At 34.6% G+C, this 25,921-nt stretch overlaps 1 long non-coding RNA gene across 1 annotated transcript; it reads left to right on the top strand.

Annotated features, from left to right (window-relative positions):
• LOC108359716 (uncharacterized) lies at positions 1 to 20,669 on the top strand. Its single transcript, XR_001846979.1, has 3 exons — positions 1 to 731; positions 1,616 to 1,618; positions 20,657 to 20,669. It is a non-coding gene; the product is annotated as an uncharacterized LOC108359716 (long non-coding RNA).
• Positions 20,670 to 25,921: the final 5,252 nt, after the last annotated feature.

Here is a 25,921-nt window from a genome sequence, read left to right as displayed (position 1 = left end):
AACATTCGAGTTTTGACACTCCCTTAACTCCCTTGCAAAATCTTTGCACACACACGAACCCACACAAAGTACCTTGCTAAGGTAGCCGATTTTGTCTAGAAATATTTTAAATGTAAATTCCCTAAAATAAATAAATAAACATGCGTGGCAAGCAATATCCCTCTGAAATTGGGGTGCTAATGTATTGGCCAATACTGTACATATGTGCATACAAAAAAGTCAAATGAGGCTAATGACCACAAAACGAAAAATTTAGGAAGGGCAGGAACAAAGAAATTACATATTAAGTTTTTGTTGTTTTATGCATAAGTGTAGAGAACATTTTAACGTTATCAAATCTTGAATTCGTTGACATAAAAACTATTTCGGGGTTTTTTTGGCAAGTTTAATGATTATAGCAACACATCAAATACATAGGTACTTTTATTTTTATCACGGGACACAAAAAAATACTATACGGCATATTTGATTTAACAAAATCGCGCTTAACAAGCGACAGTTTGTTGACCTTGACTTGATTTCTTATGGCCTTACGAACGATCAAGTGGTATTTGTGTACAGGGTGGGCCAATTAAGACCTACCTATGTTAAACACGTATAACTTCTTTATTTTTTTAATATTATTGTTAATTTCTTTCTGCATGCAGGGACCACCAACAACGACTGCATTTTCTACGACTACATCAATTCGTTTTACACATTAAGCCACAGAAATTAATTTTTTAGGTAATGTATGGTAGGTCTAATTTGGCCCACCCTGTACATATATATGTCTATACACATACTAATAAGTATGCCCAGTGGGAATTAGGACCACGTAATAATACCTTATTAGCAACTTACTCTTCACCTGGCAGTCATTACCATTTCCCTGCCGAACGTCCCTTACTTTTACAAAGGCATGGCCGCCTTATGTAAGTAGGAATTTAGAATGTACATTTGGTGTCAGACATACTTCTGAGCCGCTTTACAAAGTAAGTTACGTGTAATGCAGAGCAGTCGCTCGGAGTAGTTCGGTGCTTGGAAATAACTTCGGTTGCACGTTATTTTGCAACTGACAACGTAATGTGTCTTCGGAGGTGTTCATTTTGCCCTTTACTAGTAGATGACATTGGCCATGATAGCAATTTTGGTACTAAAAACTGAAAGAAAACATGGCTTACCTCGCAAGGTGCTTACCTATTTTCCCAGTGGGTGTGTACTTGCACCACATTTGTATATATTCGTAGTAATATTAATGTTTTCCACTTAAGGTGCGTTGAGTGAGTTTTGTGGTTATTTTTGACTTTCTGGAAGTTATTTTTAAATGTACAATATTTTATACAATTATTTTCTTCATTTGCTATTAAATATTACTTCCATAATCGCGGCGCAAAGCGAACGAAGGAATGTGCATTCCCAACGCTACGCCAGAGTGAATCTGTGCTGCAGTGTATACAACCACTTACATGTGTATACATATATTTACATACATAAATTATAAGTAATATTAATCTCGCGTGCACACTCGTTGCATACATCTGTGTGTGCATACAGTGACGTGCAAAACTGTATCATGACGTAACACTTTTTATTTCAGGAACCACTATCTTTTACAAGTTTTAATGACTTACAGGTTGTTGTTACATATATATATATATATATTTTTTTTTTGGTACGCATCTAACAACAATAAAACTAGCAGACAAAAATGTAAATTAAGGCAAATGGCTCAGTTTTGCACTCATAAATTTTTAATAACTTTTTGACAATTTTCAGGGAAAAAAGAATTATTACCGCAGTGTTCAGTAACCTTTTGCTATTTTTAGTTCCTGTGGGGCTATTCTGTAATGATATGCTGTGACGATTGCCTATGCATTGCTCTTTCGCATCGCATTACAGAGTAGCCCCCTGGATGCAATTTGGTGTACTGGATGGATGTGTTTACATGTACAAATTCTGGAGGTATACCCACCCATACTTCCTTAGTATGCTTCCACAGCTCTTTTACTTATTCCATTAGGAGGACTTGGATACTTAGTAAGCTAGAATTTTCAATTGTCAAGGTCATTTCCAATTAGCAAGTTTTTGCTTTTGCATCCAGTCTCGGCCAAATTTTTCAGTAGCAACTCCTATTGTTTCGACTACCCCTTGCATATTTTGTTGAAGATGGGACAGATATTGTTCCTTACGCATAATTCATACTAGCGGACCTACATAATTTTTGAAATACAACCCCAAATCATTATTGACCCACCACCATGGTTCACAGTTTGCCTTACATAATGCGTTTGGGCTTCATTTGGGGCGTTAGTCCAATACCATGCCTGGCTATCGGATTGAAGTCGATTAGTTTTAGTCTTGTCAGACCAAATAACCTGAAATTCAAATTAAAAAATTTGCTTTGTAGGGCATTCTTAAAGGCCTACCACATCCTAATCGGAAACGGTCCGGTTTTTGTGCGCTTCTACAAAATCCTGCCTTACGCGCACATGTACATACACATGTACATATGTATTTTGATCACAATTGCTTTTTTCTTCTTTTCTGCTGCCTTTTGCTCCCAATTTGGCTATATATTTTTTTTTAGTCTAAGACATATTTTTAGACTAGCTTTGTTATTGTTGTTGGTTTGACTTTAAATCGCCTGTAAGTCATTAGAATTTGGAAAGATTTGGTAAAATAAGTGTTATATTATGTTGTGGTTTTGCGCGGCACTGTACATATGTACTTACATATGAACTTACGCAAGTATGTGTTTCTGTGTTAAGCACGGTTGCCAACCTACCACCACTGCCCGTCACTCACTCAGTCAGTCAGTAAGTAATGCGGCGTTGTAAAATTGTTAACATTCAAGAGATTTCTTGTTTTCGATTTTTAAATCGCCACACCATGGCGCTGTCGATTTCGTTGTTAGTATTAAAGTTGCTGCTTTTATTTGCATTAAATTATGTATTGTTTTTGTTGCTGCCACTGCATTTTTTCGTTCATTTTCCTAGTTTGGTTGATTTTTTTTTTGGTTTTGTTGCTTTTGGCCTTCGCTGCTGTTCCAGGTGACCGGTTGGTGCCTCAACCGCCAACCGTTGGTGGGTCGTTCGGTTTTCTGTTGTCGTAATGTTGTTGCTGTTGTTGCAGACAATGCAGCTTTTAAACTTTTTCCGCTCCCCCTCTCACACCCCTTACCACTTGTAATGAGTAGCTTTGCCNTTTTTCGTTCATTTTCCTAGTTTGGTTGATTTTTTTTTTGGTTTTGTTGCTTTTGGCCTTCGCTGCTGTTCCAGGTGACCGGTTGGTGCCTCAACCGCCAACCGTTGGTGGGTCGTTCGGTTTTCTGTTGTCGTAATGTTGTTGCTGTTGTTGCAGACAATGCAGCTTTTAAACTTTTTCCGCTCCCCCTCTCACACCCCTTACCACTTGTAATGAGTAGCTTTGCCGTTCTTTCCTGCTTGCACTGTCATTGTTGCCATTAGAGATGGGAACGGGGCAAAAATTTCAACCCTACCCCACCCATCCCGAAATTCAATTTTTAAGTTCCGAACCCAACCATCCCGGCGTTTTCCTGGATTGTACCGCGGGTCCGTGGGTCCCGAAATCTATCACTAAGATTAATTCCCATGTCTTTCAAATTATTTTACAATAATAAAAAATCTGGCATCTTCCGGTTATTTTTTTTCTGTCTTGCTTTTTGTTTTCGTGTAAATAAAGCATAAAAAAGTTATTAGTTTATAAAACGTTTTTAAGTAAGATTTGCTGAATTTGCGGGTTTTATCGGGAGTGTCGGGAAAGGATTCTAATTCGGTCCCGCCCGCAAAGGTTTTAAAGACCTTCCCGATACCGCCCATCCCGGCCATTTTGAAATCAGTACCGTGGGTCCCGCGGGTCCCGATATTCCGCGCCCATCTCTAGTTGCCATTGCCATGCCTTGGCTTTGTTGGTGTGGTGATCTTGTTGCTGTTTCAACACATTAGTCTAGTCGGGTTGTTAATGTTTCTTTAGCTGCCATCTTCGCAGTAAAGTAGTAATGCTTTTATTATTGCTGCCGTCGCCCGGCAGCCATTGTTGTTGCTCTTATTTTTGTTATTTGGGTGTGAATTATTTAGCCTCAACGTTGATTAGCATTTTGTATATATGTATGTATATACATATGCAGCTTTCGCGCATTTCATTTTGTTCCGTTTCATTTGATTTCTTCATATTTCATTTGAAGTAGTGCAAGAGTAAAAGTCGAAATTACACATTCACGCTTACGTACAAACTCGTTCATGCATACATTTATATGTAATTATGTAGTTTATGTATTAGATGCCTTGTGGCAAAACGAACTGTTCCCAAACTAGTTGGGAACTAGGACTTTCTGTAAGCTACTAGACCACTCCAAAACAAACAAAAATGCTTTCACTTCCCTAAATAGCGGGAATGAGTACAGTGATGCATGTAAGACAAGTTGAAAATAATTAGGAACGGCTCTCATATAAACGTCATCGATTTTATTTCCTGATGCTTGACCGTTTGAAAGTTTGGCCCATGGAAATATAGTCGTTTTAGTATTTATAAGTTTGCATCATAAATTCAATCGTGTACATTATTGTTCCGTTTCCTAATTGGAGATGGATTTTAGATCCTCTTCGATTCACAAAAGCGCCGATTTGCTACAGATTTTGCATGATGAAGGCGAAAATTTTTTTTTTAATAACCCATTAAATTCTAGAGTGTAAGTCTTAAGTTGCTAAAAAATCGCGTTGATATTTAATAATTTTTTTCTGACTGCATTAAAAATTTTTTCCATACAAAATAAATTCGACATTTTTTTTTGTATGAACAAAAAATGCGTCATGAAGTCAGACAAAAAAAATATTAAAAATCAACGCAATTTTTTAGCAACGTAAGACCTAAAAAATCTGAATAAAAAGTTGAAAATGTAGCTGAAACTTTGCAGATTTCTCATAATTTTTGCACAAAGTTTGAAATCTGGATTTATGTGGTGTTTGTTATATAATGAGCTAGACTTTTATGGAAAAATAATAAACATTAAATAAACAAAAGAAAATGTTGCTGGCTTAATTAGCTGATCACAAGTGTATGTACATATGTATGTAACTAACAAAGCAAAACATAACATTTGAGCAATTAGCTGTATGCTAGCTATAAGTTATCTTGATAATTTTAACCATAAACTCTCTTTTCATGACAAGTGAAACGAGTGTAAAATGTTTTTAGATGCTCAGTTAGGGATTCATAAAACGGAATTCTCAGATCTGAATAATTAAATTTATGGGAGCTAATTGTTGTGGTCATAAGGATAACTCGAAAACTATGCGACTAATTTGGGTTCAAACATATGTATATGTAGGCTGAATCGCTCAGCCCGTCATACTTATTATTTTGGTATAACATTTAATGAGCCTATCTATTCTATCTATCTCTCTTTCTTTTGCACTTATAAAGGTCGCGCCAATGTTATAAAGTCGCTTCATCTTAATAAAATTTATAATAATAATAATAATAATAGATTGGCACTTACACATATGTTTGTGTTTGGCTGAGCTTCTCTTCTCTTTTTTGCGATGTTGCTTTGACCAGGGCATGAAACCAGGTCGCTGTGGAGTGGAAGCGCGCACTGCTTACCACTACACCACAGCGACCGCTATGAATGAATTTGTCCCTACTTGACCTTCAAATGATCTCGAACCTGGCGTGATGGAGGCTAACAGACCCTACATTCGCATTCAGCGCGTCGAATAACATAGGCATATAGAAGTTTGGTTCAATCTGCAGAACCTTTTTTTGTAAACCAGTATTATTTTATTTTTCCTCATATCTATATAGCGAAACAAAAATTTGCTTAGTTCAAAGAAAGACTAACTGAACTGTGCCGCTGAGTATTGAGTGATATTTTGCTTTAAATACGTAAAAATTATGCTATCGAAGTTTTTGCAAAATATGTGAAGAAAACGAATCTTGCAGGATTTTCTTCTCCTGAAAAATTTTAAAAAGTGTACTTAACAAATTTTGACTCTAAGCTAGCGATTTTGCTTATTATTGTATATGTATTTGTAAAGTCTACAAGTGAATGCGTAAAGGCAAACTACAAGTACCCTAATCAGTTGTCAATATAACAAAACTGATAAAAACTTTGCGATAAGAAGCGATCAATTTTATTTAAAGTCCAAGGTGGTAAGGAACTAATACATATAGATACATATATATAAGTACCTAAGAAATATGTACTTTGGATTGAGTCTAATGTAGTATTATGAACACTATGTTTGTATACATATAATATCAAAATTGACGTTGAAATAGACGTATACAAGAAAAGCTGTATTTATTATCTTAATTTTTTCCATTTGTTATTTAAGTAAATTAGGGAAGCGGCTACCATAACGAAACCAGCTTGAGTGATGGTACCTATCTACATACATACACACATACATATGTAAGTACGTGCGCATAAGCCACTATGAACAACTCACACAGTCTGTGTTGTTTTCCATAAACAAAAGGGAGTTTGGTTTTCGCAAAGTGACACGAAAGATACATATTTCCTTTAAAGCACACAGTAATTCGAAACAAATAATCCTTAACATTTTTATTCTTCCTTGCTCTTTGCAAAAACGTATATTTTCAGGTCCTTTGATGTGTTAAGTTAAATAAGAACCGCATTCATTTATCCGTGTATGTTTTAAAATATCACCTGAACATCACATTTTTGTTTACAAAAAGCAGGTAGACAGGATTAGCTTAATTGTTTTCTACACGTTAAAGCAAATCTCAACGGTAAAAAAAAAGATCCTCATCTGTTGGCACAAAGCAACAGGCAATTTATCGGCCAACTGATGGCCTCCGTTAAATCACAGTAATGCTCAGTAACGAATGGTTAGGTCAAAGGAATTATGAAACAAAGACGATAGATTGCACGCGCAGTCCGACAGGTAAATGATGAATTAAGAAAACAACAATTCTTAGGCGCGAGTGATCCTTCAAAAATTAGTTCTTACCTTTGTTTTTGAAATGGGACATTTGACATACATGGAATTTTTCTTTGGGAAGCTTAGATTTATACTTGAATTTTTTATTATGAACTTTTACTTTAGTTCATATGTCTATAATTCTCTCACGTCAAAACTACGCATGTCAATCAAATACGAATCTATGTACCTTTCTATTAACAAAAAATAAAGAAAGTTTAAAAAGCTTTATAAAACGACATTTTCTTACATATTTCAGTTTATAAACCTTTTTTAAACCTTTTTTTATTTTTTATGAATAAGGCCATTAGTTTTAAAGGATATTTGAAGATAATAAATAATTTCAATGTTTCTATGTTATCCCTGCAGGAAACGGGACTGGTTTGTAACTAACTATTAACTAACTAGAAGTCGACTAGTGGTAACTATTTGTTAACTATTTCCTTTGGCCGTAACTAACTTCTTTTGAAGGGCGATGACCGCAAAATAGTGAGAACTGGTTTCCTTTGCATTAGTTGTCAAATAACTTGTAGATAACTACTTTTGGACATAAACTATCAATAAAAAGATTTTTTTCAATTTTTAATATTTGGATCTATTTACTTATTTTATTTAACATTACATATTTGCTTATTTGTTTACATGTTCTTTTGTAGGTGAGCTCATATTTGAATTCGATCAGACATAACATCAAAATGATAATATAAAATTTCGTCCTTAATTTTATTTGTCCTGAATTTGAAAAAGAATCTGGAAAGTGCAGAACAAAAGTGTATTGAAAGTAATTTTTGTATAAGGATTTTTTAACGCTGCATGACTCCTGCACGACTTTACAACTAACTTAAAGTTAGTTTTGTCATAGCTAAGTTATTTATGGAAATCCTGCAAAAAAGCTAACTAGAAATTGGTTATTTTAATCAATTGATAATTTTTTCTGCAGTTTTTGGGACTGGTTATTCTCGATTGCAAAATATACGCTCTAAGCTAAATTGTGATTGCTTAAGAAGAGGTGTACAAATTGATACCAGTGCGATGGTGTGTTGCTAAAAGAGCTTCATAGTTGTAGAAAAACAGTATTTTATTGATGTATTTATCTGTTGGAGATGTATGTATATAAATAATACGTAAATTTTAAAAGGCAATTTACTTCCTTCATAATTTCCATCATTCTGCCAAGTTTATCGAAGATCGGGTACAAAAAAGGGAGTGTAGAGAGACTCGCAGGTGCTGACTTCAAGCGAAGACTGAAAAATTATCCCCAAAGCCCAGTGCAAGGATTAAAGCGCTTATCCAGAAAATAAGGACTAATACTCCATAAGAGTGTAATTGGTTAGTAAAAATAATGCCTTCAAGAATAGAGGAAGTGCTTATTAATTACAAGTGGTAATACCAAAAAATAGTAATGCTAAATTTTGTTACTGCATGAACTAAACATGTTCACTTTTTTATATTTTTTATCTTCTTCTTCGAGTTTAACAAAGCACGCCAGTCGTTTCTCAGTTTCAGTGCCAACTGACGCAAATTGGAAATGCCGAGTGAAACCAAGTCCTACTCCACTTGGTCTTTCCATCGCAGTGGGTTCCGAGATGAATACTTTCAGAGCTGGAGCGTCGGAGTCCATTTGAACGATATTGCCAAGTTAGCGGAGCCGCTGTGTTTTAATTCACTGTCTATTTATGTTGTTTTCAAGCTCATACCGCTCATCATTCCATCGTCTGCGTTACTCGCCGTCGCCAACGCGTAAAGGCCCGTAAATTTTCCGCAACATTTTTCTCGAATACTCCAAGAGCTTTCAGTACCATTTAGTAGGGTGGGAAAGTCGCCTAACTCTCTGGTAAAATTTTCGGGCGTTTTCCTGACGGCCGAAATTTCAAGCTATTCGCATTCACATATCTCGGCCTCTCTCTTCTTATTGCGGAAAATACGTATCGCCTCCCTATTTAGCTCCCTATAACGGTCCCACATGGCTCGTAAAGGCTGAACACACCAAGACTACGACACTTAGAAATTACTACCAGAAACAAACTAGAAGGCTTTGAAATTATTTTTTTTTTTGTATTATATAACTTGGAAGTTTAGATGTTATTAAAATGCTAAAATATTAGTTATTATTTGCTCCATATGCAAGTGATCGGTATTTTCATCGCACACGCGCCATCATGTTCTGCACGACTGCATCATCGACATTACGCGATGCGCACAACTACTTTGTTTTGCACTCTTCAATAATTTTCACTCTTTCACCTGTTTTATTCAAGATTCCTTTGACAATTGACCAATATTCCCCAATAGAACGTGGCTCTGGGCTATTGGGTGGATTGCAATCGTGAGGTACAAAATTGATGTTATTTGCATTATACCACGGCAATGTGTCCTTGGCATAGTGGCAGGTTGCCATGTCCGCCTAGAACGATGGCCTACTCCTTATCTGTTGATAAATGACAGAAGACGCCTTTTGAGGCACTCATCCCGATAAACTTGAGCATTCATTGCCCCGGATGGGAAAAAGGGGCTGCTCTTACGGCCACAGGAACAAATAGCTTGCCAAACCATGTGGTTTTTGGAAATTTGGACTTCATTTTCAGCTTACAACTTTCAGGGGCATCTTGACGACTTGCAGCAGTATAAAAATCTTGACCTGCAATATATTTTGTATTTTTAAACCAGTAGGTTTCGCAGTCCATAACAATGCAGTTGTATTTTTTAATTTAGAATTCATACAATTTCCGAATGCGTGATTTCGCTGTAACATTCTACTTTGCGCCTCGGTCTGGCGCTGTTTGAGCTGTAGAACATCTCAATAAAACTTTCCGCTTTACCTTTTGTACGAAAAACTGCGATCTCCGCACGGATTTTGCAACATAACGCGACAAAATCTTCGGATCTCGCGAAAACGCACTGAGGACCTTCCGAGCACTGTTTTTATCAGTTTGACCATGCTAACCTCCGCTCCCTGGTTTTCTCGTAACTGTCAGGCCTTATTTGTACCGATTAAAACCGTGCAAACTGTCGAATAGTGCACTCTTTAATTTTTTAGCAATTTTACGTGTACTTAAGGCCGGATCATTTATAAACTCGTGCAAAATGGTTTGTCTCGTTTCTAGCTCGGTTGCCATTTTTAACTCAACTAGGAATCAAATTCAAATGAAATTTCTTCTACGTCCAACTAAGGTCATGGTCAACTTATGGTATTTGAATTTCAAAATATTGAATTCGTTTTGGGTAAGTTATAAGCTTCCCAAAGTGTCGCAGTTTTGGTGTGTTCACCCTTTATTACGCCCGATCGCAGCGTGGTCCTGTAGGCCACACTCCTCATTGTACCATTTGTTCTTTCAGGCTCGTTGAAATCCGCTTACTTCGACGGCGGCGGTACTTACTCGCATATCAATGGTGCGAGGGGCGAATTCCCCGATTGTGGTGGAATTTCAATTTCTCGGGGGAATCGAGGAATGGATTTAAATTTTGGGAGGATTCAATATATACGATTTTTATTAGAACATTCCTATTGAGAATAAAATTACAACTTGTTATAACAGTCTCTTATACGGCGTTACCGATTCAAAACGTAACGTAATTGCCTCATGCAACCGTGTCATATTAAAGAAATTGCCACCGTACATAGCCCACTTTTCACTTGGCGTTTATATTTGACATTATCATTTCTCACTTGGTGCAAACGAAAGCAAAGTTTTGAGCAGTCTAATAAAAGTAAGTATTTATCACTACATAGATAATCTTTCCAAAAATAAATTTAATTAAAAACTGGCATTGCATTGGTAGCGAGTCACTGTCCTATGTCCTATTTAAGAATAAAACATCCTTTGATTTTAGTACGGCTTGTAGACAATAACAAAAAATTTCATCAAGAAATATACTATTCTAAGGAATAATCCATCTATGCTCGATATATGTACATTGAACCAAATAAAAACTAGGACGCGTAGCAAGTTTTAGCTATTTCTGTTTAATTTATTAACTGTTTATTATTTTTTATGAAAGTATAGCTGATAACTTAATAAACGCGATATAATCCAAATTTCAGACGTTGTGCAAAAGTTGTGAAAATTCTGCAAAGTTTGACCGAAATTTGTAACTTCTTAATCAGCAACTTTAGACAAAATTTTGGTATTCGGTTTTGTACCCCATTAAATTTTAGTATAATAAAGTGCAAATCACCATTGATTTTTGGCATTTTTTTTTTTGTTGACGTTGTTCCGCATTTTTTCCATACAAGGTATGTTCGACAATTTTGCTCTACGAAACATACTCGGAAGCATTAGTTATATATATTATTTAAAGAGGCTGTCCTTATTATGTCATTATAATTAGTGATAGTTGTTGTTAAATAGTAGAAGTGATTTTGGGGGAATACCATTGGAAATAGGCGAATTTTTTCCGGAATTTAGGGGAACTAGCCTTAATAGAGTTGGCATCTCTGCTGACGTTGTCCTGAGTGCGCGAACGAGGGCTCAAGAGTCGGGATTGAGTATAGCCGTTCAACTGTAACTGCATACCCAGCACAACGACTATACCCCATCACACTCCATTTTTATATGCTTGCTCTAAAAATTGCAAAAGTTTAAAGTTTTTCGAGGCTTTTAATATTTTTGCCAGTTTAAAAGTGACTTATTTGCGATGCAAAATACCACGATTCGAACATGGTTTAATGAGAAAAAGTGATAACATTGCCTTTTCGAGTATACAGTGGCGAGCTGCGTTTTAGTGATCGCCGATCGAGATTTAATTTATTATTTTGAATTTCTTGGATAAAACAAGTAAAAAAGTCGTAAGTTTGGGCGGAGCCCAAGTATTACTTAAATATACTATGTTTTTCACCTTTCCGAAAGCTACCGCTACATGGTAAGCCGGGGTTTCTGAAATTTACCGTTATATGAAAAGTGGCCGTAATTTTAGTCCGATTTCAATAATTTTCAGTGCTTTGTTTTTATGTAGCAAGTACAATAACGATACCGAGTTTGGTACAAATTGGTAGAACGCTTACCGAGATACATATATGTGATCATAAGTGAGCGGTGTCATGCCCATTTTCCAAAATTTTATCATAAACATATTGCTTGCTAAAGAATTGTTGGAAGCATCAATTTTGAATAAATTCGTTTCGTTTTGCCTGTTACAAACACCTGTTATGTGAACAAAGTTATATACCCTTGTGCACAAGTGCGCTCGGGTATAAAAAAAAGTCACGCAAATTCAATATCGATGTGAGGCTGATACAAATCTGGATCAATTTCTGATCAACTCTGTTTGCTTTGTTTCATAATTAGTTTAGGCAATTTAATTGACAGCACCGATAAATGAATATATACACAAACAAATTTGCGGTTATGGCTAATGCTGGATTTCCACTAGGCATTAAATGGCAGAAATTTTAATGACAAACTTGGGCATTAAAAAAAATTATTGTCATTACTTTAAAAAAATAGTCATTCAATTCATTTCCACATGACACTTTTTGAATGGCTCCAATTTTTTGTCATTTCAATGCCTAGTGGAAGTTCGGCATAAAGCAATTCAAGTTTTTGTATTGAATTTTTTGCTAAATTTTTTTTCCTTTTCAGTATGATTTTTAGCATATTATCTTCTCCGTGAGGATTAATCGTGATGGATACGGTACTGAATAAACGTGTGGAACACGGCTGTTTATCGAAAGCCTTCGATTTCAAACTCGCGTAAATATACATTTGCTAAATGCGATAGCATGAACGCTCTTTGAAGACATAAGTTCGAAAGTGCTATAATATGTTAGAAAAAAGGTTTCGCTATCGATTTTCAACTACTAATGACAGAAAGCTTAACCATTTTTTTCAAAGCAAAAATCTGCTAAAAATTAGATGGGTGTCTGCATTGACCTCAGGACACCAGGACAATTTGTCTAAATCAGGACAAATCCTTGAAAACCAGGACGTCTGGCAGTCCTAGCTTAAATGTACATTTATATTAGGGTGGCCAGATGCGCTGATTTAATCAATACGTGTGCTGATTTTTTTCTATTGCACTGATTTTTAAGAGCCCGAAATCAGTACGCAAAATCTACTGATTTTTTGAGTTTGTACTGATTTTGTACTGATTTTTACATTTAATACTTTTGTAAATTGGTGTAATTGACATTTGATTGAGGTTTGCATGTTCAAAACAATGGTTTTTGACAACTCATACGTGTGAGCAGATTGAAAGCATTAATTAAATTTAAACCATTATTAAAAAGGTGTCAGCTTGCAATTGTTTCGTTTCCAAGGATTTCGCAAAATAACAAACTGTTTGGATTCAACCCAACCCAACTTCACGATTTGCAGGTTTTATAGGAGTTACATGAAAAGCTGGTTTCGCCATTAATAAATCTTATGAAAGGTGGTGGTGAGTTAATCATATATTAAGTACAGTGGGAAGATGACAATAAGAGATAATCTTTCGATTATAATTAAACATCCACTGAGAAATCGGCTTTAAGTATTTCAAACTTAAGACGACTACTGCTACGGTGCAATGTAAGATCTAAAAATTTGGAAAAGGTGTATGTAGCTTTACTTTGATTTTTGATGTGCGACCACCTGTAATTTTACTTGCACATACACATTTAAAACTATTAAAATTCATTCGTACTCGCAAATTCGTTTAGCTCAGGTAGCTAGGACTTACCATTGATTTTGGGAAATTTTTTCGTTGAAGGTGTCGCTCATTTTCTCCATATATTTACTTAAAATAATCGTTGTGTATGTTCGATTATTTTTTATATGGATAAAATGAGCGACAACTTACACAAAAAAATTTGCCAAAAATCAATGGTAAGTCCCAGCTACCTAAAACCTGCACATTCTTGTACTAAAATAAAATAGGCTAAAAAACTGCATACACAATTTTTTTCTAAAGAGTATAACTAAAAAGTACATAATTTTAATGACAATTTTCGAGAATAGTATTATTGGAATTAACCGCATTTTTATAAACAATTAGCGATAAATAAAATATTAAAAAAAAAAAACAGTTGCCCGTATTGAAAAAATCTCTGTACAGCAACTTTATTGATTGACTGTACGTAAGTACATACATACGTACATATATGTATATTTATATTTCATGCAATATTGTGAATATTAACTGCGAAAAACTTGCGATAACTGTCCATAAAGTAAATTAAATAAATTATCAAATTATAATAAAGTTGAACTTAATAACTAATCAGACAAAAAATTCGTCAACCGACAAAACATAATGCTCGATAAAATAAAAAAAGGAATGTCAACTATGTATGTGAATAAATAAAAGCGAAATGTTGAGTAATGGCCACGGGAAAAGTATAAAATTATATAAATTTCAATTACAATACATGTGTAGATATATACTACATATGTAAATATATGTGTGTATTAGCATCAGTATCGCATACAAAGCGGCATCGACGTCATCAGCGTCAATTATCAGCCTTATAATAATACATATCAGCGACGCTATGGGCTGCCCGAGTTGAGGCCATTGGAAAATNCACATATGTAAATATATGTGTGTATTAGCATCAGTATCGCATACAAAGCGGCATCGACGTCATCAGCGTCAATTATCAGCCTTATAATTATGTATACATATCAGCGACGCTATGGGCTGCCCGAGTTGAGGCCATTGGAAAATACATAAAAGAGAGGAAAAAACTTCAAGCAAATTGGCGGAAAAAATGTTTTTCTTTTTTTCCTTATGTATTTGTAACGTGTATGGAACTCTATGTTTTTGTGGGAGTTGCGACTAAATTTCAAAGTACATATCGTCGTTTAAAGTGCAACAAAACCTCGTAAACTGCCATTTGTGCCAAAAATAAGATTTGCTCAGCAGAAGCCGCTGGTGTCAAGCCTTTTTCAATCATACCAAAATATCGATATTTACATATCGTCGTTTAAAGTACAAAACCGCGTATCAACATAATGCAAAACCGCGTATGTTGCATAAATTATTTTCTAGAGAGTAAAAACATTAATATTTTTTTATTTTTGTTTTTTATAAAGCCATCGCATTTCAGGCTAGTATATTTCAGGACGAATGGATAAGGATTAAGCCAAGAGCTTGTATGAGCAAATCCAATTTTTGGCAGCAAATGTCAGTTACGCGGTTTAGCTGAATGACGATACGCGGTTTTGTACTGTAAACGACTATATAAAAGGTAGAGATGATTGTGGATAAAATAGAGAACCGTTTTGAAATAAAACCGGTTTTACTCTCTCCTGTAAAATTTGAGCAACCTCACTTACGAGGTCGTGCATTATCTTGATCGCGGTTTTGTACTTTAAACGACAATATTTAGATACATGTATGTATGTATATAACATTATATAACGGTAGGCATATGATTTTTTTTAAATTAAATATAGGTTTTTCAGTTACACATATGAAAATTCCATAAATTCCGTACATGAAAAAATCACTTTTCCGATTAATAGTAACAGTTGAAAATAAAGATATTAGTGAATTTCGATAGGTCATGGACCAGACGATTTAAAGTCTATTTTTTGGTTGAGACAAATTTTAAGGGCATACCAAATCGTTTTATTGTCTCGAATTGTGAAAATTTCAAAAACAGACTCCATTTTCCTTGGTGCAAAAGTTATATGGTCAACCCGGAACCACTCGGGTTTACCAAATAGCGCTCTAAAAAATGGCATGCTTATGAATTCATGACTTTAAACTTTTTCATATAACGCTATGTCCACACACTATGTATGCATATTAGGGTGGTCCAAAAACAGTAAAGTCGGAATTGTAATGTTCTCACCCCTAGGATTGTTCTATATCGTAAAAAGTATATCCCTATTTTCTTATTTTGAACTCAAAAAATATTTAGAGGTCGCTCAAAGCGCTCAAAGTTTTCCATGTATTTTTATATGGTATAGAATTCTTGAAAATCAATATTTTGCAATCAGAAAACTTTGGTTCTCTTCAAAAGACTTTCAATAATAATATCCAATTGTTTATTCAACCATTTTGTAACCATTTTTCGGGGTTTTATGGGTTTTTGGCGGACCTATAAATTATAGTTGCGAGGAAAAAATGCTTAAATAAACAATTGGGTATTATTATTGGAAATCTCCTGCAGATAAACAGAGTTTTCCGATAGCAAAATATTGATTTTTAAGAATTATATACCATTACTACGAAAAGCTGTTTTTCCCCATATAAAATACATGCAAAACTTTGGGCGCTTTGAGCGACCTCTAAATGTTTTTTGATTTGGAAAATATTGGGATATATTTTTTTGGGTATTGAACAATCCTAGGGGGTGAGAGCATAAAAATTCCGAATTTACTTTTTCACATGCATTTTTGGACCACCCTAATGCACATATCGCACTTTTGCTGCAAGAGTGTCATAATGTTAAATAATGCAAAATCGAGTTAAGTATGCGGGAAATACAGCCACCCCGTTATTCTATGTTGTGTAAAAATTTAACAAAACGTGTATTAATTTTTACTATTTTGTGAATATGTTAAAATTCAAAACTTTCCAAGCCGTTTTTCTCGAGTTTTTAATTTTTGGATTATGACACTAACAGTAAATGTGTATGGACTTCCCTAAATTGGGACGCATTGTTCCAAGTTGCCTAACCAAAAAACGAGGATGATTTTAACGTTCTTAAGGTAATAACTAGAGCTGAGAGTTCTATCCGGATGTTTTGACTATCCGAATATTCGTATATCTGAATAAAAAATCTGATATACGGATATCCGTATAGTTAATAGATTTCCGGATATTCAATTATAAAAATGAATAATAAAATAAGAATTTTTCGTTTATGGATGGAATTTTCAATTAATTATTTTGCAATTCGATAGATTCAGTAAACTTGAGAAATATTTTACAAACCCATTCAAATACTTTTATAATATTAGAATGACAAAATGAACGGATACTAACAGGATATCCGGATAACAAAATCAACGGATGTTAACCGGTTATCCGTACTATTGAGATTTTATTCTTATACATGAATATCCGAACGAATTATACGGATGTTCGAATATACGGAAAGTCCCAGCCCTACTATACTTCGTGCGCATACGTTTATACATACGCTTTTATTATTACTTACTTTTAATTATTTTATTTATAAAAATATAGTATATTCTTTAACAAACGCTATTAAAAAAAATTATAGTTTAAAAAACTAAATATTCGCTTTCCATTCGTACTGTCATCGGGTTACTTTAACAATGGAAATTTAAAGGAATTCCAATTCAAACTGTCATCAGGTATGTCACTTGAGAATGGAAATCGTTGCATCTTTTAGGCGCATCAATATTACATAGTTGGATCCCAAGCTAATAATAGCGAGGTAAAAATCAAAAAACTTTCATACAAATTTCGATTTTTTTTTTAATTTGGGTATGCAGTTTTGTAGCCCATTCAATTTTCGTACTATAAATAAGGACATATCCTAGATTTTTGACCATTTCGTTTGTTGAAAATGTCGCTCATTTTCTCTATAAAGCTGAAGCACAACACCGGCGAACGGCAAATTTTTCGTCGCGAATGTTCGCCGAGATAATTAAAACACACTGATTTATATGAGAACGCGCACAACCAAAGCAAACGGCGAAGTTTGCTCAACGACTGTTCGCGACGATAGATTTATTTCTATCGCCGCGGTCAACGGCAACGACAAAAAAAGGCCATGATGACCATACTTTAAAAGTTATCGTAATTTTTGTTTAAAAGTAAGATAATATACCTTATATTTTTCTATCAGAGATTAATCTAGTAAAACGTAAGTTTACTAGTAGTTATATTTAAAGACTATTTCTATATTTTAAACTTCTTCTTGCTGGTATTTTCCCTCTTCGTTGTAAAAGCTTCCTTCTTGAAATATGGTCACCTTATCAGCTGACAGCATTCGAACCGCTCGATACCGCTCTATTTGTGTTTCAGTAAGCGAATTAGCTGGGCGAAAGTTGGTCGTCGGCATCGCTCTGCTGGGCGAAATTTGCCGTTCGCCGGGTATTGTGTTTCAAGCATTATGTATAAAAAATAGTTGAACACAAAGCGATTTTATACAAGGTGGTAGTAAGAATACAAAAACAAGAGTGCATTTTGTATTACTGGTGTTATGTCAAAATCTCAATTCGCCCCAAAGTTTACTGATTTGGCAGCACACCCATGAAAAGCAAAAACAAAATCCATCTAAGGAGATGAAAGAAGAAGAAATCTGCTGGTCTAATAACACCACTTTGGTCCAGCATACGCGATGAATATTTTATATATGTATACTTTTGATTGAGTGATGGTTTTGAAATACATTTAATATTTTTAATTTGCTCTGAATGCTCTGTGGAGCAGACGCAAAGTGGGATGGGAATCAATACTAGGGCAAAAAAATCTGCTTAACAAAATCATATGAGCATTTACACAGAATTTTCAACCAGGACCGAACTTCAAAACGAGCAAACAGTTGTATGGAAGCTATAAGTTATAGTGGACCGATTTTGACGGTTCCGGCAAATGATTAACACATTATAAATATGCACTTACGCTTACCAAATTTCAGTCGGATATCTCGAAAACTGAGGGACTCAATGGCGTTCAAACAGACAGACAGGTCGACTCAGCTCGACGTTCTGATCATTTTGTCAAACATCTGGTACAAACATCGGGCCAGATTTATAATACCATTTCACGTTCATAAAAAGTATAAATAATGATGGAAAAATCTACGTTCGCGACCAGTACTTAAGCTTATACATAAAAAACTAAAAGAGATATTACAACGAGCCATTAGTTAGGAGGAAGTTACTTTATTCCATTATTAGAATATTCTGTTTCATTTCCCAGTTTCTTGCTTTTTTAAATTTTTTTAAACTTTTTATACAGAAATATTAAAAAATCAACGCGTGGTCATTTGTTTGAGTCACTGTACATATATTTATCAATCAGTGAAGTCCTCATTAAAATTACTTGCAACTGAATTCTAGGCATATACTTACAGCTAGAAAAATGTACAAAAAGTTTGTATTGAATTTGTTTATAAAAGTATTAACATCAATTTCAGAAAATACCAGAAAAATTAGGACAATTTTTAAAATTTCTTTTGGCGCACTAAAATTGCTTCTCATCCCATTGTGAGACGCCATAGTTGAGTATGAGGAAAAAGATGAACCAATTTCGCACACTAAACATGAGTACATTCGCTCTTGATATTTTGGTATTTCTTATTGTTGTAATTTTCACTTGTCTCATGCATGCAATAATGACAACACAATAGAAGCCCGTACAAAGTGTTCCATGCTGTCATATATTTAAAGTCGATGCATTCATACGTACTCCCATACATATGTATGTATGTTTGTATGTACATACATACATATTTTATACGTTTGTTCGTGACTACTTAGGAATTGCGGTTGTGTAAATTATTAACAAACAATAATAACACTAACAACGCAAAAAAAAATACATTCAAATATTTGTCGTTAGTTATTGTTAAAATTATCAAGCTAGACTACGAGCTTAAACTGTATTTCTCGCGAACGCTGCATAATCAATGTTTTCCAAGTATTTTCTGCTTGTGCAGTTGACTGTTTAATGACGAATATAACATTGCTATTTGTTACAGGTAACAGTAATTACTTATTTACAGTAAATAAAAAATAAAGTTCAAATTAACAGTCGAATTATCTGCCAATGAATCTCTTTACATACAATGCATTCGCGATGACGTGAACGAATTAAAACCAAAGGAGTTCAGGAGGATTTGGATAAATACCCCTCTCCTCCCACACCTTGTCGACCCTGGCAAATGAACCAAGGACCGCTATGACAGCTTGCCTCCAGGCTCACCTCCATCAGTAAGAGAATCGCCACATTCCGGATCAAAGCTAAGTTCAAAAACATTAGCCTAATTTGTACACACGCCCCAACGGTGGAGAAGGGCGATAAGACCAAAGGGAAATTCTATGAGCTCATTGACTCATCATATGAAATCGTGCTTGACGATTGCAGACGTTAGACAAGTCAGACTAGGTATATTGGTCCAACAGTCTGAAAATTTAAGTAATGTTGGTATTTAGTACTCAAGGGGAAGATTCTGTAACCAGTTAGCGAGAATTTTCGGATCGGTATCGCTTTTGTTGACGTATGATATGAATATTTTTACATCAATAAGTGCGATAGTGATCCTAAACTTTTCGCTAACTGGTTTCAGAATCTCCCACTGGTATCCCTTTATCAAAAAACTAAAAATTTAATTGATCTCCGTGTGATATACCGAAGATACATCAAACATCTCGGTTCACTACTTTATCGCGGCCAAGGTCCGTATGCACAGCCGTGCCTCAGTCAACTCGACGAAAGTTCGACGTCTCAAAGCCGAGAAGTTTTGCAATAGATTCTACATGAATCCTGATTTATCAAGCAACTCCTCATCGCGGGATTTCATGTCCCAATTACATCGTAGTTCCACCCACGCTGAAACAGCTTGTATACGCCGCATACAAAGCCAGTGCAGTGATGAAGACGGAAACCTCGTAGCTAGCGATGGCAAAAAAAATCTATTAGTTAATTATATGATTAATCACAAACCAAAAAAATTAATTACGATCTATTGAAATTATTGATAAATAATCGATTGATAGAATTTTTAATTACTTAATTTCGCAAAAACTTCTTTACTAACGGATCTTTGTAATGGATTTTTGTGAACCTCGGGACGAGTAAAGTTGATGCAGCTAGCAAAAAAGAATGTTCGATGGATGGATTTTAGACAACTACAGAACTCATTTCTTGAAAATATTTTTACGATTATTTTAAAATCAATCGATTAACAATCGGTAAAATCGTAAATTGGACCAAAATAATCGATTAATTTAATCAAATGATATGAGTACGGATGTATTCGTAGCAGACATTCAGAGTACGTCAGAGATGTGGAGAGAACAATACTCAATGATTCCAGTCGCGCGTTTGATGATGAAAAATCCAGACAAATACATACGAGCGCTGTCCAAGGTGTTCTACTTGATCAAGACGAGGTGAGAAGAGCAATAAGCCCACGGAATAATGGAACGAATTTCCGAGACCCTTTGTCAAATTTGGTTTGGCAGAAATTCGTTCCAAAACACATCATACACCCACACTGTCAGAAACAACAACCACCAAAAAGGAAATAATTGATGGTACTTATCAGTGTGACTTCAGACCTGACAGGACCACCATTGAGTAGATTTTAACAAATATTGGAAAGTACCATTGATAAATATATTGACGCACACCAGCCTTTCGACAATTTTTAAGCCACTTTTGAAGAAGAGAAGCTGCCTCTGTGAAGCCATGTCTAAATTTAGAATCCCAGCAAATCTTACACGACTATCTAACGTTGGTCTGGTGATGAACGAAAACAAGACAAAATACCCCCAAGCAACAACCAGCCTTAACGTATTGGAGTAGTGAAGTACTTTGTCTTCATATGATCCACTTTAAGCTCGGTGAGCAATTGAAAAGCTGAGTCAACTCACGACAAACAAACGTCAAACTCTACAAAACTCTCATCATGCCCCGCATTTCATATGGTGCATAAACATGTCTATGGGAAAAAATACCCTTAGCAACTCCTGTGCTAAATCGGTCAATAAAATATTGCCGTGATTTTTTTAACTTTATTAAATTTTGTATGGGATTGTTGATTACGAATCTGAAATCAGTTTGCAAAAATTCAAAACGGCGAATGGACTTTTTAGAATATTTCAGATTTTTATGAAATTTCATATCCAAAGTTTCTTTGGGTCACTGGCTACAAAATTGAGCGGAGAATCAAGATAACAATAAAGTTGTAATATTGCGGTATTTATGACGTAGCTCGAATACGGCCTTATTCTTGACTAATAAAATAGAACTCTTGATATTCGATTAATCGAATATTTGCTCAATGTCGAATCCTTGCGAGCGGTTATCACACAAGAATGATCTTCGAAGGATAGTGCAAGGAATAGAGCATCAAATCAAGGAATAGGGTTTTTATTGCTGCAGAGAAGTGGACGTGCCAAATTACGATGCCACAAAACAGTTTTAGTTACTCTTACTAAAATTGTCACTTGTTCACAGTTTTTTTTTTTTCAATAGGCACTTATGTTAAAATGTACTTCAAGGAGAGTATAAACAATCGTTGATGAAATGTAGAAAGGCCCTAACTGACATTTTCTTCGAAATTTGGTTTTTTGCATTCCCAAGAAGCTTATAGTTAAACCCATCTTCCCTAAAAAATTTACAACCGTAACTCAAAAACTAGCGAACTTACGCCACTTTTTAAAAAGCCCTAACTGAAGTACTTTTGCTACAAAAAAAATTCCCAATTTCACTGTTGTTAATTATTTTATAAAATAGTAGTTCGATATAATGGGCCGTATGCATTAAGTTTATTTGAACAAATCGAGTGAAAGGTCTGAAATTTTAAGATAAAGCATTTGCTTAGGTTTTATGCATACGGCCCAATATCTGAAAGCTGTATGCGCATTTCTGGAGTAGCATCCAATTTCGACCTAAATTCTTTTTTTGTATAAGTGTAAGCGGAAAACCCTATTTACAGAGTACGTTGTGACAGAAGTAAGCAAAGTTAAGATATCCTTTTTAGCGACTTCATGATACTTACTTCTAACACTAACCCAAAAGTCTTTCAGAGACACAGATTGAAATGTGTGTTTCAATGTCGAAGTACCCCGAAGATCTATGAATGCTTCGTAAATGGATTTTGTACCAAACCGATATAACTATTTACTACCATCCGAAAAATAATCTGCCAAAGATTTCAGGCGATTTACCAAGTGCCCAGTTATGACATTTAACATTTTGTTTGGCAATTCATCATTCATCGCGTTCCTTGTAAAAAGTTGTATATAACCCTTTGGCTACTGCGGCCAACAACACATAACGGTTAGAAAAAAAACAATGCTGTCAAGCGCAAGCTCAACACTCTTATATAGAGCTTTTCTTTCTGTGTGCAACTCAAACCGACCGCCGTGCTTATTCATATCAAAATTAATTTCGCGCAACCCCGGTGGCTTTTCTACGGATCCCACTTTAAGAAGCTCTGGTTTAGCTCACGAAATTGTCGTTTTAAGCAACTATCTGATTTTCATGGCAACCATCACCCCTAATAAAGCTTCAAAGGGCAGGGAATGTGAATTTTTTCCCTGACAAGAGTGTGACATTGAAAGAAAACGAACACAAAATTTTCTCACCGTTTGCCCTTATTTAAGAAGCGAACACGAAAAGAGAAAGAGCCAATCAAAATGCGACATTTTTTGGTATAAACGAAATCGCCATAACACAAAGGACGGGANTTTATTTAAGAAGCGAACACGAAAAGAGAAGAGCCAATAAAAATGCGACATTTTTTGGTATAAACGAAATCGCCATAACACAAAGGACGGGAACGCTTTCTGTCGAAGGCCATCCAGATTGTTAGGGGAATTATGTTCGTCGTAGTTTTGTCTAAAAAATCACCGTAAATGCCTTTTGTTTGATGAAAATGCTCGAAAATAAATTTTGAAGTCATTGAGGGAGATGTAGTGGGACCAGAAGAAGCCATACGAGCGCGGTCTGATTAATTTTATATAAATATTATACCCTTTAATTTTTCTTGTTTAGCTTATAATGCAAAGTAACTACTAACTTGCTTTGATATGGAAACAAAATATATTGGATTTAACATGAATGCAAAAAGCCCCAACTGAAACATTTATTTCATAACTTCGCATTCACAAAGGCCCTAACTGACAGGAATGTAGCATATTATATAACATATAATTGATAAAAACCTTTAAATTTTTTTAATTATGTTAGGTATTGATATATTACATAAATTTCATGAATCATTTTCAATAAACATTTTATTATTTCAATTATGTAACGTTTTTTGTCTCCTGAAAAAAAATCGTGTTAGTTAGGGCCTTTATACATTTCATCCACGATATGTATGTATATAGCTAATCTTATTTCGCACCCTGCCACTGGTTCGCTCTCTAAGTCCAAATAGGTTATTTGGAAGCTATTTTTAAAACAATATTAATACTAGATTAGCTTAAAATGTGTTTGCATTTCTCCATGAATATGTATTTATTAAAACATAGTATGTATTCATCCTTTTAATATTATTTAAATTAATTTCAGATAATCAGATGACAATTTTGAATGCACCACCAACGAACTAAAATGAAGCCGCCATATCCATAGTAAACCGAACACGGCTTTAGCTGCAGCAATGGGAATACTCGCATCAACTAAACCAACAGCAGCAACAACTACTACTATGTACTACTACTAAATTACTGTACTACTATTATATTATAACTACGAAACTTATCTGCTATGCCTGACTCTCCCAATTTGTATTACAAAAATCACAAAAAGAAAAAACACGCACACCAAGCAAAAGTAGCAATAAACTAATTATAAATATATGTATTATTATTAAAAGCGTTCGCAACTATAGACAAACAAATAGAAAACAAATTGAAATGCAATAAACAAATCTAAACGATTGCAGTACTAAAGACTAGACTACATACAAACATTCTTTCTAACATAAATATAGTTATACATACATACATATGTAGTTGCGTAGATTTTTGTGGTTGTTGTATTCATTTAGCCGATCCATTCCACTCTCGCATTGATGAAATGTAGTTTAAAGAGCAAAGTTTCAAAATATGGAAACGTGAAGTGTTTATTCCTATATTCCAAATTCGTTCAAAAATTATTTGCTTTATTACTTTGCGTATAAATGCCACAATATACAAACTGCTAGAGTTATAAACAAAAAATAAAATTAAAACGAAGCTGGAGATGGAGCCTAGGTACTAGATATCGATGGCTGAGTGGAAGATCGACCTATCTCGGCTGCCAGTTCGAAAACGCTCTATCTCAAAAAACTTTTCAAGAATGCCCTATTTCAGAATTTTATTGAAAAACACCCTATCTCAAAATTCGGTTCAAAAACGCCCTTTCTCACTTCAAAATGTATTGAAAATATGCTGAGATAGGGCGTTTTTGAATCGGCAGCTGAGATAGGGCGTTTTTAAAACGAATTCTGAAATAGGGCGTTCTAGAAAAGTTTTTTGAGATAGAATGTTTTCGAACTGGCTGCCGAGATAGGTCGATCTTCCACTCAGCCATCGATATATACATATAGTAAAAGTTAGTCGCATTGCTATACATTTTCAAAAATACACGTGCACACACACACGCACAAATAGAAACGTATATGTATGTACGAACGGTTAGCGATATTTTCATTGCCAAAATTACTGTTATTATATATTATTTAATTACAAATGTAAACGTATGTAAATTTTAAATAATTTTAATTTTTTTCAGTGCATACATTTGTAGTTTTATGTGCATACGTACATATTTATGCATGCACATACATTTGTACTTTATTTAATGTAATATATTTGTAGTTTTAAGCGTTTTCCCTTAATTTTTTGTAATAATGTTTTGTTTGATTAAAAAGCAATTGCACACTTATTGTAATTTTGCAAATTGTTTCATTTTAAATTATAGATATGTATATAGTATATACATATATGCAAACACATACAAAACAATACGTTTTATACAATTGAGAGTAATACAAAACGTAAATACTTGTAATCAATTAAAATCAATGTGATTTAAGCGATTTTATCAAAGCTATGCAATGTCTTAAAAACTACGTTAAATTAAAGAAAGAGAAAAATTGTTCTATGCAAAGTTGTTGTAAATTTCCAAAAGTGGAAACCACTAAATGAAAATAAGTAATATTTAAGTACCAAAAAAATTAAATACATATATTAATCTTAATAAAAATTGTATTCAAAAACAAGAAAAAACCCACAAAACAATTGTACATCAATTATCGGAGTAACAGCGTTAAAAAAGCGAAAAAAAAACTACATAGGAAACTATGGGCATTAAGGCAACATTGAATGTAAGAGCAATATCTCAAC

This window comes from Rhagoletis zephyria, unplaced genomic scaffold (genome assembly GCF_001687245.7).
Source record: "Rhagoletis zephyria isolate East Lansing unplaced genomic scaffold, Rhagoletis_zephyria_1.1 Rzeph_scaffold_00442, whole genome shotgun sequence".
Lineage (NCBI taxonomy): Eukaryota > Metazoa > Arthropoda > Insecta > Diptera > Tephritidae > Rhagoletis > Rhagoletis zephyria.
The sequence above is the reverse complement of the archived record's forward strand: the minus strand, read 5'-3'. Positions and strand labels throughout refer to the sequence as shown.